This window comes from Lactuca virosa, chromosome 9 (assembly GCF_052849685.1).
Source record: "Lactuca virosa cultivar CGN04683 chromosome 9, Lactuca_virosa_CGN04683_v6, whole genome shotgun sequence".
Lineage (NCBI taxonomy): Eukaryota > Viridiplantae > Streptophyta > Magnoliopsida > Asterales > Asteraceae > Lactuca > Lactuca virosa.
The window spans coordinates 82,746,884-82,765,349 of NC_136434.1; positions in this window are offsets into that span (position 1 = coordinate 82,746,884).

Consider the following 18,466-nt stretch of genomic DNA (forward strand, 5'->3'; position numbering starts at 1 on the left):
CCAGCTCCATCCCAGACCGCAACCAAAAGATCCAAGCACACAGATTCAAGCTCTGGAGGACAGAAAGGTCTAAGATGTGATAGGTGTGGAAAATCACACGAAGGGATTTTTTGTAACACCCGATTCAAAGTATTTTTCAGTTTAGACCCTTGTTGTGTTAAATTTTTTTTGGCTCTTTGGTCCAAATATCAGGCGTTTGGCATAGAATGCTAGGCGTTCAAACACCAGGCGTTCTATGATGGACGCCAGGCGTTTGAACGCGGAGACCAAACCCTAAGTTTTAGGGTTTTCACCCTAATTAAAGAACATTATGGCCACAAAACCCTTCACCACTCCAGCCTCCATCCTCATTTCGAAAACCCTAAGTGTGTATGAGAGTTTAAAGCCTTGTTTCATCTTTTTGGTATCATTTAGTGTTCTTGATAAGAGAAGGAAGATCTTTGGAGTATTGTGGTTGCTCTCTAGCTTGTGGATCTGGACTCTTAACATATTGGAGCATCATTTTGAGGTATAAAGTTCATATCTTGATGTCTCATTTGTTAGATCTTGAATTAGGGCTAGTTTATGTTCTTTTTGGTCCTAAAGACTTGATCTTTGTGAGTTTGGAATGCTCCAAAGGTTTGGATTGTCCTTTCAAGCATATTAGTGAGTCAAGAATCATAAAAATGCAATTTTGGGTCTTCATAATCTTCCATGCAAGAGTTTTTGGAGCCTTAAAGTTGATTATGAGTTAGGATCTTGGTGTTAGGCTCATTGTAGCCATGCATGGCCATAAAGTTTGCAAGTTTATGGATTTAGACGTTCCATTATGATTGGATATGAAGTTTAGACATGAGTTCTTAAGCCATTAAGACATTGGTTTAGAAGTTGGTAATCAGCAAGAAAACGCCAGGCGTTTACATTGGGACGCCCACGGACGCCAGGTGTCATAGGTTGGAACTCCAGGCTTTCTCAGCAAAAGCCCAATGGATCGATTTTGGGCCTTGGACCATTAGGGGTTTTGAGCTTAGGTTAGTTGGGCTTGTGTATAAAGGGCAAAATGGTCTTTTGCCCTCATCATGATGAGGAATGGGATAGACCATGGGTTTGGGTTAAACCCTAATTATTGATTAGGATTGTTTCTGGTTTTGGTTTAGCATGAGGAGCAGTGTTCGCCGTAGATCGAGTGTTGTTTCAGTTATCATCAGTAGAGGTGAGTCTCCTCACTGTATTTGTGGGATTTTAAATGTTGACTTAAAGATAATTAATGTTTTGGTTGAGTTAAAAATGAAATTTTTACCTCATAATTTTGGGACGTTACAAGTTGGTATCAGAGCCTTGGATTGAGGGATTCAGGCACATTCTCGGGTATGTCTGAACTAAAGCTAAGGAATTGATAATATTTTGAAAGAAAATGAGTTTCTAAAAGGATTTTGTAAAAGGTAATAAATTTCTAAAAGGATTTTATAAATATAAAGGGGGTGTGATGCGTGCAATCGGCCGAGCTCAAGTAAGTGATTCCCAGAATACCCATACATGTTGATATGTTATATGATTTGAATGTTTGCATGCTAGGATAAGGCAATGGATACTTTCAGGAATTACATGATAAATTGGCCTGAAATGTGATGCCTTGTAGCCTAGGAAGCATGGGATGCTAGATTGGGAATATGTAATGGTATTAGTATTTGCTAAGTGTGTGATTTAAAAATTATATACGGTTAGGATCGTATAGCCCTAGTTAGAATGATTTGGCCTTATTTCATGTTCCTTGTCTGGTTGTAGTCCTAGGGTAGAGTCTTTTATTCGGCGGTCTATATGATCCTGTATTGTATATAATTTGCATTCATAAGGCAACTGTTAGTAAGAGTTAGAGTTCCTAGCATGAGTTGTGGTATGTGAGCTTGGATGTTCTTTGGTTATTCTATGACTGGGAGTGTTACTGCACGAATTCTGCTTGCCTTGTGCTTTGTGGAACTCTTAAGTGATGTGAGTTAGCTATTAAGTGAATATGTTAAGTCACATGCGGCAAGGGTTGAATAATCTCAGAGTGATGGATTTGACCCTATTGTGCAGCTCTTGTCTGAGTCCAACCGTTTTAGGGATGAGTCTTTTACTCGAAGGATTATCCGAGCCTTGTTGCATGTGATGGTATTCATGAGGTGGTTAACTAACATTATGGGAGTTCTTCAGCATCTGATGGCAAGGTGAGGTCGGAAACCTAGGAAGGCCTAGGAATTGCTTCAATGGGTTTAGTTGTGTTGTTTAGCGTGTACTTAGAGTACCAATTTGAGAAGGTGATTTTGAGGATTCGGGATGATTCTTGAGGAAAGTATGGATAGGTATGGAAGGTAGTATTGGGACCATACTACCGAAGGCACAGGATCCATACTCGAATTGGGGAAAGTCTTGGAGAATCTAGGAAGCCTGTGGGATGAGGATTCTTGGGTATGTTCTGATCATTTGCATGTTTGTTCTCAGAATGGTGATGAGCACTCAGGAAGGAGGTTCAGGTTCTGGTTCCGGCTCAGGTGCAGGTACTGAGCCGATCGATGAGCGGATGCTGGAGTTCATCTCGTCGGAGATTACCCGCGGTATTTTGGAGAAGACTTCGGTAATTTTCGTTACGGTCATGGATGGGATCATGGAGATTTTGGATGAGCATATTGGCACGTTCTGTGCTGAGGTTATGGCTATTGTTGGAGCTCGCACTCTTTCTATCCATGAGTTCTGTGCTTGTGGAGCTCCCGAGTTCTTTGGGGAGACGGACCCCATTGCTACTAGGAAATGGTTAGCGGATATGGGTAACGCTTTCAGGACGAGTTTCTGCCCCCGAGGGGTCAAAGGTCAGATTTTCCTCCTGTCTTTTGAAGGACAGAGCCTGATATTGGTGTGAGGAGGTAGACTTCGCTTTGGGAGGTGAAGCCTTGGAGACGATGACTTGGGATGAGTTTGTGACCCGATTTAGGGCCGAGTCTGCACCAGCTATTGAGGTGCAGCATTTGGCGAGGGATTTTCAGGACCTTCGCCAGACGACTGATACTGTGGCAGAGATCACTTCCAAGTTCCAGGAGAGAGCTTTGTTGGTTCCGCAGTATGCTGCGGACGAGGAGATGAAGAAGGTAAGGTATCATGACATGCTGAGGGAGGACATCCGGGAGTTTGTGAGTTTGTCATGGGGCGAGACCTTGAATGATATGATTGCTAGAGCCTGACAGCATGAGATTGATTTGGAGCACCTCGGGAAGAGGAAGCCAGAGCAGACTCAGATTTCAGTGGGCCAAATGAAGAGGCCCAAGACTTAGGATTCACGTTCGAGAGGCCATCAGGGTCGGGGCCGTTGTGCCAAGTGCGGGAGGACCCATGGGGGAGGATGTCGGGAGACAGGTCGAGGATGTTTCATTTGTGGTCAGATGGGTCATTTTAGTAGGGATTTCCCCATGGGTCGTTTCCGATATGTTTTCACTTCAACCAGGTGGACCACAAGAAGGCCGACTGTCCGATGTTGAGGGGTTGAGTAGTGAGTACACCTACTCCAGTTACTTTGAGGATTACTGGCGGTCATGAGGGTAGGGCAGGAGCCCCATCAGCGAGGAGTCGAGCATTGCAGCGTCAGTCAGGAGAGGCCAGGGTTTCATCGGATGCTATTGAGAGTATGTTATCTTTTGTTTTCTTCTTGATTATTATCAGTATTTATATTGCTTTGGAATCTTGTTTGGGTATGGGTAAGCATTATCCTTGGTTTAGTTCTCTGTTATTGTCTGGTTTATATCATCAAGATTTGTTATATGCCATGAGTTATTAGTGGGTCGTATCTTGCTGAGTGGGATTCAGTTGGTTCGGTTGTTGTTCCGGATCTTTGATGGGGTCAATTTAGGGGTATCGTTTGGAAGGTTGATGGTCGGATTAGCTGGTTAGTTCTCCAATAAAGTCAGAGTTTAGTCATGTTAGCTTTTGTTCCGGTAGGATCAACAGTCGTCTATGGAAGGACCTTTGGGTCCAATCACTACCGTTGCTAGGGAAGGAGCGGTATCAAGAATATAGTGATGGAAGTCGCATGAGTTTGTTGGCCATTGGAAGTTCCAGGGGAATTTTATAAGCGCAAAGGTTGAAGACGGTTAGAATTCAGAGATCCTTCTGAGGATGGGAAGTCGGAGTGAAGATTTGCTAGCTCAGATCAAGGGTTATGGTATTTGTCACTAGAATAAAGGACTTAAGGATTTGGTGTTGTATCATGGGAAGCGATTTTATTCATCTGGATTTCAAGAGTTGTGCGATCATCGAGATTGGCTAGTAATGGAACGCTAGTATTGGTGAGCTCAGATTGTCGACGGTTCGAGTTATAAGAAGGTAAGATGGATTGGGAATTCATCAAATTTTGTGGGTTAGGAGAGCTTCGATGAATCCAAGTGGGGGAGAATTGTTCAGAATTCCGAGAGTTGAACCAGGTGTGAAACCAGGGTGAGTTTCACATCCCAGTCGGGAGGGAAGACGACTCAAGTGGCCGTCTGAATTGAATTTGTGTAATTTGGGAGTTCAGGAAACTTCCAACAGCTGGTTGGCGTCTTCTTTGTGATGTATAGCAGGCATGTACTATTCACTGGATTGGTAAGATAATGGGCGGTGACCATGGCGAAATTGAAGTGTCGTAAGACTGCGGGGTGGCCGTACTATTCACTGGATTGGTAAATAGTGTCGAAGTGTTGTAAGACTATGAGGTAGCCGTAGCATTCATCAGGATTTTAGACAGTCGTGGAAATGTTATAAGTATGCGATGGGATCGTAGTATTCGCCATATTAAGATAGACCATGGTTAAGGTGGACGTTGGTATAAAGGAGGATCAGTTCGTTCCTTGTGTAAGGCGGACAATATTGTCGGAGAGCATTTCTCTGTAATAGGAGGATGACCATTGGGGTATGAGGCGAGGTTAGGCCGTTGTAGCTCTCGATGGGATGAGACCCGTGGGTGTGGCCCATTCGTTAGTATAGACTGGGTGAGACCCGTGGGCGAGGCCCGTATGATTATGGTAGTGCAGGTGAGACCTGGTAGAGACCGGTTGGGTCAAAGTATTGAATCATGGTTTTAGTGGGATGATTATATGGTCAGTGAGTGGCATAGAGTGATGCATAGGCTAGGGTAGCCTTATCAGTTGGACTCTCAGGAACCTGGTGGCTGGACCAGGTGCGAGATTGGCAGTCTCAGCGGTGGTTCGGGGATTTTTATATCCCGGTTTAATGAATGGTTGTCGTGAATCAAAAGATTTCGGTAGAAATGCAAGTGTAATCCTTGGATCTCAGGTTATGAGTTATCTACCGAGTTGGCTTTTGGTTGAGACTCATGTTGGGAATCGTTAGTATAGATGTGCAAGATCATTATTTCAGCAAGATATGAATTAAGGAATCTGTATGTCAAGGACATCAGCTAAAGGGTCCAGGGTAAAAAGGGATGTTTTCAGTTCTGATGGTACAAAAGGCCCCTGTGTTTGTGCTTTGGAATGGTTCTACTTGTGTGTAGGTCTGGCAAGTTATGGGGTTTCAGAATTATAGCAGCAACGTTTTTGGTTCAACAGTTAGGAATCAACGACTTGTTCAGCACTAGAAGGTTTAACTCCTATATTGCCTCTTGATGCTCATTATGTTCATGGATTCTTTACTTTCAGGATGAGTCTTTTACTCAAAGGATTATCTAATCCCTTTTATCAGGTGAAAAGTTTTCGGCATCAACGAATGGTCGGTGACTCTGTTTTCCAATGGAAACAAGAAGGTAATCAGAAGTTGGATAATCAGTTTGGAATACAAAGTGGAGTTGAATTAGTAGTGGTTCAGTATGGGCGGTCCGTCGAGGAGTCAGACAAGTTTCAATATTTCAGATTTCGGGCAGAGTAGAAATGGTTATTCTTCAAGGGTTAATTTAACTTGGGTAAGGATCCGTTCTTTGTCAGGATTTGGGAGACCTGCTAAGGCTGGGTTCAGATTCATTTTTGGAAGACTGTTGTATGTCGGGGTTGCTTACTCGGACCACATCGGGGTTGTGGTTGGTTTGTTCAAGCTGTATGACGTATCTGGGATGGTAAGGAATGATTACGAGGACGAAATCTAATTTAAGTGGGGAGAGCTGTAACACCCGATTCAAAGTACTTTTCAGTTTAGACCCTTGTTATGTTAAAAAAAACTGGTTCTTTGGTCCAAACGCCAGGCATTTGGCATAGAACGCTAGGCATTCAAATGTCAGGCGTTCTACGATGGACGCCAAGCGTTTGAACACAGAGACCAAACCCTAATTTTTAGCGTTTGCACCCTATTTAAAGAATATTATGGCCTCAAAACCCTTCACCACCCCAGCCTCCGTCCTCATTTCGAAAACCCTAAGTGTGTATGAGAGTTTGAAGCCTTGGTTCATCTTTTTGGTATCATTTAGTGTTCTTGATAAGAGAAGGAAAATCTTTGGAGTATTGTGGTTGCTTTCTAGCTTCTGGATCTGGACTCTTGACATCTTAGAGCATCATTTTAAGGTATAAAGTTCAGATCTTGATGTCTCGTTTGTTAGATCTTGAAATAGGGCTAGTTTATGTTCTTTTTGGTCCCAAAGACTTGATCTTTATGAGTTTGGAATGCTCCAGAGGTTTGGACTGTCCTTTCAAGCATACTAGTGAGTCAAGAATCATAAAAATGCAATCTTGGGTCTTCATAATCTTCCATGCAAGAGTTTTTGGAGCCTTAAAGTTGATTTTGAGTTAGGATCTTGGTGTTAGGCTCATCGTAGCCATCCATAGCCATAAAGTTTGAAACTTTATGGATTTAGACGTTCCATTATGATTGGATCTGAAATTTGGACATGAGATCTTAAGCTATTAAGACATTGGTTTGGAAGTTGGTAATCAGCAAGCAAACGCCATGTGTAGCACTTGGTTTTGGATTTGCTTCGTTGCTCGGGGCGGCGGCTTAATCATCAATTGTCATAAGGCTTAGGGCCTTGGGAAGGGAAGGATTTGGCCTATTTCGGACGTGGGTGTCATAGTATAAGTGATCAAAGTGCTCGATTGTGTCTTCGGAGGCCAAGGGTATAATCGTAATGTGATATCTCGATCTTTTATGGGTTTTGGGGTTTGTTCGGGAGGTTTTAAGGCTTGGGTGTGTTGTTAGGAGCGTAGGGTTTCTCTCCACCTTTTCGTGGATATAAGGTTCGTTGGAAATTGACATAGGATTAAGGAGTTATGGTATTTTAAAGATATTGGCAAAATTGGCCTCTAATGGAAATAGTTGGCGAAGCGGTCCCATGCATGCAAGGAGGGCATGCACGTGCTTGGTTGAGTATGCCCAGCGTAAGCTGGGGGTACGCCCAATGTACGTTTGGAATGTACGTGGGTGTTTGAGCGGTACGCCCAACATACAAACACTACGCCCAACGTAGAGTGCAGGATCCCAAAACCCTAAATTTTAGGGTTGGCTCACTATTTAAACACCTTAAGTCCCAGGTGTGAGCCTTTTTTTCATCCTCCATTGTCACAAACCCTAATCTCGAGTTGTAGCCTCATCCAAGGGTGTTGTGAGCCTTTTTATGTGCATCTTTGGTGGGTTTTAGTGTATCTTCAAGAGTGGAAGCTTTGTGCAAAGTGGTGAATCAAGGGGAAGGCTTGTGGATCTCAACTTTTGCTTCATTTTCAGCTAATAAAAGGTAAAAAGTTCTAACCTTGCTCATTAGAAGTTGAGATCTAAGATTATGTGGGTTTTTGGTCCCATTTTGACCTCATGGGTGAGATCTAGTGGTTGGACACAACTCCAGGGGCTTTGAGTTGCTACTCTTAGCATTTCTAAGGTTATAAGTTCATAAAGTTGCCACCCTTAAGGTTAAAAATCATCCATGCATGTTCTAGATGGATTAAGTTGGGTATTAATGGATTAAGATGGTATTTGGGTCCCTTTGAGTCATGCAAATGCATAAAAGTGTCGACTTTATGCATTAAGAGCTTTATTTTGAGGTTCCCTGAAGTTTGGGTGCAAAGTGCTTAAGTGGTTAAGTCATAAAATGAGTTTTAGAGAAACTGCGGTTATGCCTCGCGTAACTAAAGATACGCCCAACGTAGCTCCTTTTGGTCGCGATCCAGATTCCCTCGAGCACGCCCAACATAAGATCAGCGTACGCCCCTCGTTCGTGGATCTGTGCGATTTGGGCTTCTTTCTGTCTTTGGGCTTGAGGGGTTTTGTTCATGGGTTGGGCTTATGTTTATTTTTGGGCTCGTTTATGTCTAAGGACTTTTGAGAATTGGTCTTGTTATTGGGTTTGCCTTGTTGGATTTAGGATTGTGGTTTTGGGCCTTAGTGGGCCCAATAGGCTTGAGCCTCGAGGCGTTTTGGGCTTTGTTCTTTGGGCCTTTTTGGGCCATCTGAGATCAACTGTTGGATTAAGGGAATTATTGGGCATAGGTTAAGGCCCATATGGGGATTGGGCCTAATTTAGAAAATTGGGCCATTAGTGGGCTTTTAGGAATCTGATAGTTTTGGGCCTTTTGGTTGTTGGTTTGGGCCTTTTGGTTGTTGGTTTGGGCCTTGGTTTTGGTTCAAGTTGGACCAGGGGTAAAATGGTCATTTTACGCCAAGTATCGATTATGGATTCTAGTTCGGAACCCAATTGCTAATTGGGTGATATTTTGGTATTGTTAGCTCAGGAAGTTGTCAGGGCAACAACTAAGGATTTCTTGCAGTAAGCTTTAGCATTCGAGGTGAGTCTCCTCACTGTTCTATGGGTCGAAGGCACCAATGCCGGCCCATTTGGTTTATGTATTATAGGAAGACCCGGGGGTGACCCTTGGCATTTTGTATGAAAGACCAGGAGGTCCTGGCAATTTGTATGCAAGACCAGATTCTGAACTCTGGCAATTGTTAGTTAAGTAGCTGTAGATTATATGCTAGTTGTCTTTGTGATACTTGCATGGAAGACCAGGAGGTGGCTCTTGGCACTTGTCTGTAAGACCTAGGGTTATGGCCCCCGTCTTGGCAAGGAAGACCATGAGGCGGCTCGTGGTATATGGGCCTTAACCTAAGCCCATTGTTGGATCACCAATCGGATCGCCCAGATCCTGTCAATCGTCTAAGTAACTGTCCAGATGAGTTCATCTCACTATATTATGTATTCCAGTATATATCCATGTATGTTAGGATATAGGAACTAGCAATGTAGAGCCCATAGTATAGTTTTATATGTGCCTGTAGAGCCGAATATGTAGTATCTATGTGCGTGATTGTTGATATGCTTATAAGTTATTACGAATTAGTTAGGGGATGATTGCGGAACGACAAAGAGCTCGGGAGCCTATAGGCCCACGTGTTAATGAAATGGCATGTAGGTCGTAAGTACACATTGATACGTGTTAGCAAATAGGCATGTAGGCCGTAAGTACATGTAGACTCGTGTTGAAGACAAAATGGCATGTAGGTCGTAAGTCTAAAATACGTATATTATTTGTATGCATGTATGTGTATTGTGGTATACGTTATATTAGGGGAACTCACTAATAGAAGCGCTTACCCAGTTGTTATAAATGTTTTTCAGGCACTTCATTGGTTTGTGAATAGGGTAAGGTTCGACTGTACTCATGCGCATTCACAATCATGTTTTCCGCATTATACTCTGATGTAATTGAATCTTTAATAAATAAAAATGAAAATTTGGTTTGAAAATTTGGGACGTAATACTCCACATGATGAATGTTTGATGACATGCTAAAAACATATTTGTTACATGTTTTTAGCAAGTTTTGACCTTGTTAGAAACATTGGAAATACTTCCTAAGTTATATCATATTTATGTAGTTGAGGATGAAATCAGCCCCTTATGTGTGTATGTTTGTCTCTTGATCTTTCTATACAAGGAAATATGTAACATTTTTATCCTTACTTTATTCCTTAGAGATGGCAGAAAAGAGAGGTGGAGCTAGTGGGTCTTCGGATATTGTGAACAAAAGTTTTCTTGAAGCATGTATACAAAAACTAACAAATAACGGTCAGGAGGGTAGTGACCTTAAATAATGTATGTTTAATTTAGATTTTGTATGATAGATTATTTTTTAAAATTATTTTATCCAGCACAAGAGGCAACATAAGGGTAATATGGTCATTTTTCATCATTGACCACAGTTAGTCAGAGATATAATCAAACAACATGGTTTTAGTCAGATGTGGACTTAGTTAGAAGTTCTAACTCAGTCAACACTAACTCAGTTAACAACTATCAAATGACCCCTTAGTAGCTCTTTCAACTACAAGGCTCTTTCCTCCTTCGTCACTTGACATCCTCACAAGCCATCGACTTTTGCCTGTGATATCTTCCACTAAGGGTGAGAAAAATAACCATTTAATCAAACCGAACCGAACTAGATCTGAATACTTAATCAATTCGGTTCATTCCTTTATATCCATAAATTTGTTTTTGGTTTTTTCGGTTTCGATTCGGTTCTGTCCGGTTCAGGACAACTCGGAGTGATTAAAATACTTGTTAGAACCAAAACGAAATCTAAAGTGATTGGGAATCAGATATGTAGTTCTATTCCGCTTTCGGTTCCTCCATATCCATAAATTTGGTTTTCTGTTTTCGCGGTTCTGGTTCGGAGCGATTTGGTTCTGAAACCAATTAAGCTCACCCCCACCCTCCACATTTTCTGAAGTAGATTTTTATCACAAGTGTTGCACTTTAAGTTCTAGTGATTAATTAACCAAATGTTTCCCATTCTATTGATTCACATCAACTTTTATTTGTTTAAATTGTATTTCTCTTGTGTTAGCTTAATTAGATCCGTGACAATCAAAAATTAAAAAAAGAAAATCCCCATTTTACTTTTTATTGTTTTACAAGTACCTTTGTGGTGAGACCTTAATCCTCGTGGATTTGACCCCTTTACCAATACGCTATCTAATGTGCAAGATTTAAGGTATTTATTTGTTGGCATTGACAACCACCAACATGGTTCCTTAAGCTCTTCGAGGAACTAGTGAAATCTGAACACATCTAATGGGAGGATATATTACTACCATAAACTCTTAGAAACCCATGATATTCAATAAAAAATTTAATGAAGTTGTATTCTTATTATGACCCTCTTTTATTATGTCGATCATAACTCTTCCAATGTAGATCAAATAGAGCTAACTCAAAGTGCTACAAAAATGGGTTTCAGTTACCTATAAATTTAAGTTTTTTCTCATTTTTCTCACTGATTTCTCTCAATGTATAGGACACCAACAACAGGTGACCTAAACAGTCAAGGATGACTATTCCAAAACTCGAATTGGTAGTGGCATCCTTAGGATTTGAGATGCCTCAATATCATCAGGGACATCTCATTGGCCATGAAGGACGACTACCATGATTTATGAGAAACTAATTTCAAGAAAGCTCCTGTTGGAAGTCCTATTCGGTACCACACTTGATATTTGACCAAAAACTGATTTACCAACATATTGTTAACCTAATAATAAAGCACCCACAACTTTATAGAAATTAAATGTAAAATCAAAATATGTGATGATCTCATGATTAATAACATAAATATTGGATCTAAGGCTAAGATAACTTTCAAGGACTTGGAGATTACATTTTACACTAAATCATTTTCTTCTCCTTTCTCGCAATACATGGATCCTTAGCCTACAGGTGATCTTGTTCCCCCTTCGGACCCTAAATTCTTAATCCTCTCCTCTTTCTCTTTAGAATGCGAATTGGCCAAAAAGTAAACCAATTAAAGTTACATCTCCTTTTTTTTAAACAACCAACCACATATAAAAAAAACTAGTAAGGAGCTAGCACAAAACTAATTACAAATAGTTCATGGGAGTTTGAAGCCAATTAAACCAAACTAGTGAGCACTTACGGTTCCTATTAGTAACATAAAAAGAAAGTTCTTTGATGGATTCAATAATCTCACTTTTTCACAACTTCCCCGTACCAAACACGACATCATTTCGAAATCTCCAGATGTAGCAAATAGTAGTACATATAATCGTATCCACCACCTCTTTCTTCTTCAACTTCAAGGAAAATTTATCAAGAACATTAAATAACCCATGAATCGAGTCAAAATCTATTTGATCAATATCCAACCACAAGAATATCCCATTCCAAGTTCTAGCTGCCACTTCACACCTAACAAAAAGATAATCAAGTCTCTCAACCTAGAGCTCACAAATCAGGCATAACACTAAAGGGACATCCATATTCTTGTCCGTCAAATTACTTCAAGTAGGGATTCTTTCCAACAAAACACGCCAAATCATAATATTTACATTTCTCGAAACATATAGATTCCATCTAGTCCCTATACCCAAGGAAAGAAAAATCGCATCATCAATCCATCTCCTGGTATCTCCAACCGTGAATGACCCATCCTCTCTAATTTCCCACCACCATTGGTCCCTCTTGATCAGTAAAAACCACATTCTAAAGACATTCCACCAAAACCAATAGTTGATAAAGCTCTTCACCCTTGTCAACATTACGACGCCAACACAAATACTAATCTACATTCAGTATTCTATATGCAATCGTACATTCTTTATCCAACACTAGCTCAAACAATCTTGGGAATCTATTTGCCAATATATCACTATTCCATCTTTCCTTCAATAACTTCATGGAGACATCATTGCCAACCTTATTCTTGATACCGGAATTCACCACCACCCCTCGGTTTTGAAGTTGATAGTTTGAAGCTAAAAAACAAGCCCATGGCCCAAAACCAAGGCTTTTGGAACGGTCAAAACCAACCATTAGGCCCACACAACTCCTTTGAACCAAAGCAAATTATCATTGTTAAAAAATCGCCACCGCCATTTATAAAGAAGAGCAATATTGAAAGCCACCAAACTACAAACACCAAAATGGTGATTATTTAGCACCAAAATGGTGTTTGAGTTCCAATCAACCTATAAAATAGTGAGTTTTGAGGCCTTCTCATTTGACCTTCATATTTGGTGTTAAAATTGAACCAACACAAAAATGGTGCTAAATTTAAAGGTTGGTTGGAGTATTCTTGCCCTCCAAAACACAAAAATGGTGTAATAGAGTGGATGGTTGAAGTTGGCCTAATATCAAGACCTCCATTTTTATCAACGAGTAATGAATCCCGTTTATGCCCCCGTTTATGCCGTTTTTTTTTATCAAACAAGTACTACATCCCATTTAACCCATAACATTTTGTGATTATCTTGCTTTGCCACTCCAACAAGCATGAGAAACAAAGACATGCAATAAATCCCAAAAAATCCTAAAACCGATTTGAGCAAGATAGATATATCGCCGGGTAGATCCTTTCCATTTAGAAAGTTTTTTTTTTTTTTTCTAAAACATTACTGGTCCAACTAAAAATTAAATTAGAAGTGAAGTTTCGAAATCCACCACTTGATATTTTATGGTCCAACAAAAAATTGAAATTTCTCTATCATAAAAGTACACGAAGAATATTATTACGGTCTAAGTTAAATAACAATAACTTATATGATGTGACCAATTTGGGATAAGAGAAGAGAAGGATAGGAACGTATAAATATCTTAACCATTATAGATATTTTCTATTAAATAATTTGATCTTAATATGAACAAAAGTTATTGAATTTGTATAATATAAACTTGTTACTGTTAAAGTATAATATAAAGTATAATATAGTTTAATCTTTTTACCGGTTTATATAAAAACTTTAACATTTTCATATCTACTATAATAAATGAAAGTTTTTTACCATATGTCATTTTCTCCTTTATTTGGACACATGATATTTTCTAGAATTTTTAAATTTTCTATTTTTCACTTGTCATTTTATTGTATTTTTTTTTATTAAATTAAAATTTCACATTTAATATGTAAGGTAATATATATGTAATACATTTATTAGAAAGGGTTTATATATGTAATGTATTCAATACATTAAAGTCTCATTAATTTTAATAATTCAAAATTTTTTTCATTTTTCTTATAAATTCAAACTTTTCAAATTGTTAAAATTTCATATTTAATTTTTTTTAAATAAACTCATGTAATACATGGGTCTCACACCTAGTATTTATATTAAATGTTTTTATATCTTAACGTTGGAAACTTGGACCTAAGATCTTTTAAAATTTGAACTTTGAGATTCAAGATTTTGATGTATTTGTTGTATAATTAATCCTTAATATATATCATAGCTTGTAAGAAAGAAACTGGTTCATTAACATCCTCGTATTCCTATTATAAGTTCTTGATATTATAAAGAAAATCAATCATAGGTAATATCTCAATTTAAATATATTTTCTTACTATTTCATATAAATTTCATAAAGAATAACAAGTTTCAATCTCTAAATATTATTAAAAGGAAAACCTTATTACATCATTTTAAACAATCTGGACCCTTGATTGTATTTCAATTCTATGTTTTCTACCATTAGATCAAATTGATGACATCATCTTCTCAAAATTGAATGTATTTAATTCCAATAAAAACTTTCCAATTTTCAAACAAAATTAACTTACATCCTTTGAAATTGAATTTATATAATTCTAATAAAATCTTCCGATATTTTAAATCTTGAATTTTCGGTTATAAAGATTTTAATATGGTCACTTTAAAAACACATTAGTAACAAACAATTTCAATTAAGGTATTAATATCAACCATTAATATAAATCTGTTTATATTAGTAAATCATTAATATAAAATATATTTTTATCAGAAAACCATTAATACCAAAAAATCAGATTCAAATTATCAAATACATATACGATTCATCATTGAATTTGCAGCTCATACTTATTTTCAATCGTTGCTTTTCTTCAAACATTCTCCCGCAACATCATTCTTATTGTTTATAGCTTTCATCATCATTCTCTCCTTCAAACATTCGTTGTTGTGTAGTAGAAGGTCAGTACCTTTTTTCGATTTTTATATTTTTTTCGATTATTTTTTTTGTTCCTATATCAAATGTATGTATTCATATATTTCGATTTTTTTTTGTCACAAAGTACATAAAATCAGTTAACTACTTTTCTAAAACTTTTCAAATAAACAGGAAAAGATATTACGTACATTTAACAAAACAGAAATTAACTATCTTTGGAATTGACACTAATTAGGAAAATGTTATTTTATATATTAGTGATGATTATGATTTTTTTTTAATTATTATGTCATAAGAATCCGGTTAATTTTGGTATGATTTTAAAATATTTTTGTATGATCCTATTACACTTTTAGGTTGATTTAATAGAAAAAATAATATATAATTTATTTATGCGTCCTTTGAAATTAAGTATGGAAACAATTTTGTTGACAACTATAATAGTTTTCATACCTCTTTATAAATCATACATTTTTATAGATAAATACATTGTATACATCCCTTTTATTTCATATTAAAGTACTTTTTAATTCTAATTGTTTTCTCTTTCATTTTACACCCATGACACAAAACAATCGCGATGACATCGTCTTTGATAAGGTTGCTGACATCGATGCATCCAAGGAAACCTGAAACATTCATGTTCAAGTACTATTGCTCTGGAAGCAAACTTAAAAAACAACCCAAACATGTTCAGCAGCTTGGACATGATTTTAATTGACGAGTAGGTACAATTTTTACTTTTTATTATTATGTTGCTTTTAATTTATAACATTTTAAACTTAACCAATTTTTTTTCCACTTACATGGCACTAAAATACAAGGAACAATAAAAAAATCTCATTAGTTCGTTTGAAGCCCTCCTTGTTTGAGGATCTGTAAGGGAAATTAGTAGTTTTGGTAGTACCATAAGTGTAGGAGATTACATGGTGGTTGATCATAAGCATAAGAATAATTTCTACAAAACAACCAAAGTTCGTGTATCAAATGATTTTGCTGTTATTGTGGATCCTTATAATTTTGTGACTTTCCAGGATTTGATAGACATGAATCTCGACACTCGTGTTGCATTTGGTAAGATTTTATTTTACATTATACCTTATCTATAATACAACAACCATTTATTTTTTTTTGTTCCAGATTTTCTTGGTCAGGTTGTGTCGACTAATCCCATAAAAGTGATTATTGAAAATTCAAGGGAGAAACGATTGATGAACCTGGTTGATGAGGATCTAAGTTAAGTGTATGTGTTTAAAACATTTTATTTTCTAAAGTATTTTTCTAAATGATACCATAAAACATGTTCTTTGCATGAAAATGACATGTTCATCTACACTTCAATATACATGTTTATTTTAGCATTACTTAAAACATTTCGAATCCACTAATTATAGAATTCACCCTTTTTCATACAGGAAATAATTCGTTGATCATTATCGGAGGGTCCATTTATGATCTTCTCACTAACAAATTGGTCAAAGTTGTTAGAGCTCTTTCACTCATTTTTTTTATCACATGTCTTCATACTTTTAAGTTTTAAATTTTCATCTTCAAATTCCATTTTTTAGTTACATACGTTCATTGAAATTATTATTTTTGTTTAACATACGAACCTACTTTGTTTTATCTTTATATAGTAACAATAAAAATTATAAATTTACACAATAATATACATATTTCGATTTTTGTCATAGCATTATACTTTACAAAATACGATTCCCTCCAAAATAATTTTCGTCATTAATATCATCCATAATTTCACCCAATTTAAATTTGTATTTTCTTTATATAAAATTTTTAAATGATCCGATTTTTTCCCTCCAAAGTATATCAAACATTTATGTCTTAGATAATGTTGTCCCATTATAATTATTACTTACCAAAATATATCCGTTTCATGAGGAATTTAATTTAGTGAAAGAAGTAAATGTTAATTCAAACAAGATATATATTCCATAATTCTTACACGAGTTTATTAAAAAAATATCAAAATGTAAACATTAAGCATTTTTAAAATGAAATTTCAGAATACATACAAACGATGATGTTGTACAATGAAATATAAAATTGAATAGACTGAAAAAAAAATAACTATTAAGACTGTCAATCTTGAAAATAATATAGTTATGAAAAAAATATAAAGTAAGATAAAAATTATAAGATATTAGGAGATTTGTAAGTACAGTTAGTAAAAACGTTATGGTTATTAAAAAAAATAAGATTGTTAAGATTAGTAAAAAATACAATATATTAACTAAATTATCACAACAGTAATGAAATGTCATTATTTGATATTTCATATAATTGAAAGATATATCAAATTACATTGATGATATAAAATTATTCAAAGTTGCGTCAAGACTAATGCAAAGTTCTTGTGAAACACCAAATAAATAAGAACAAACATAAAAGTTAGCACTTATATTCATAATCAATTTAAAATAAACGAATCATGATTTAGAAAAAAAATTCATTGATGATATACTAAAATTAAATTCATATAACATTTGATATTCCATAAATTATACTCTATGACTTTATTTGAATAATTGAAATAGTTGTCAATATTTAATACAGTGAAAAAAATGGTATATTGGTTGTCAATATAAGCTTAAATTAAGTAACCTTCTTATGGAATGAACGTCTAATTAGAATATTTATGCTTATATAACAATATCATAACCATATGTGACAGAGGAAGGTCATTCAACTAATAAAACAAAAGTATACAACGAGCTCCTTCAATGATTATATATATTTATCGATTTCAATGTATCTTCTATACATTTCAATAATACCAATAACCATATTATTTTTTTTATAAATACTCTGCAATATCTATAGACATTTGTATGTTTTTATGCGTTCCCCGCGTTTAATGCGGGTTATAATCTAATATATGTGAAGTTGGAAAAATAAAAACTCTGTAAATCAATAAAACAATAAAAATATCTTATACTTTCACAATTAAGCGATTAACCTTTACATACATCCATATCTAGGTAGATAAACTTTCATTCAAAAGTTATTAAAATAATATATATAAATATAAAAATAAAAACATAAAATAGCAGCTGGGAAAATTACAAAATGCCAAAACCAATCAGCAGAGGCAGAGCAGCAGTTTGAGGGGGACAAAACGGCGCCGGTTGGTGGTAGGTGTCGGCCCACCCTGTAACTCCAGCTAAGACTCCGTTGGCTAATTGGCCACGTGGGACCCACTTCCGCTCCTAGTGGCTACCGCTTATTGCCTGCATGGTTGACACGTGTCTCTTAGACCGCCGTTATTTCTTCTCTACCTTCGGTCTTTTTCTTATTTATTTACTCACCTGCGTCAAATTTACAGTTATATCCTTGATTTTATTCCAACCAAGAATATTCCTACCAACAAGAGAGGATATTTACAGATAATAAGTTTATATATATAAACAAAAAATACAAAAATCACTAATAACAATTAAAATGCTCGATGTACTTTCTTACCAATTTGTTTTTATTCTTCCTAACAATTTTTACTTTCAATTTGTACAGTTCCAATATAGTAATAATTCAAATTAAATATGCTATTTTATGCTGTTGATTAAGAGTATATTAAAAATTTTGATATTAGCTTCAGGTAAA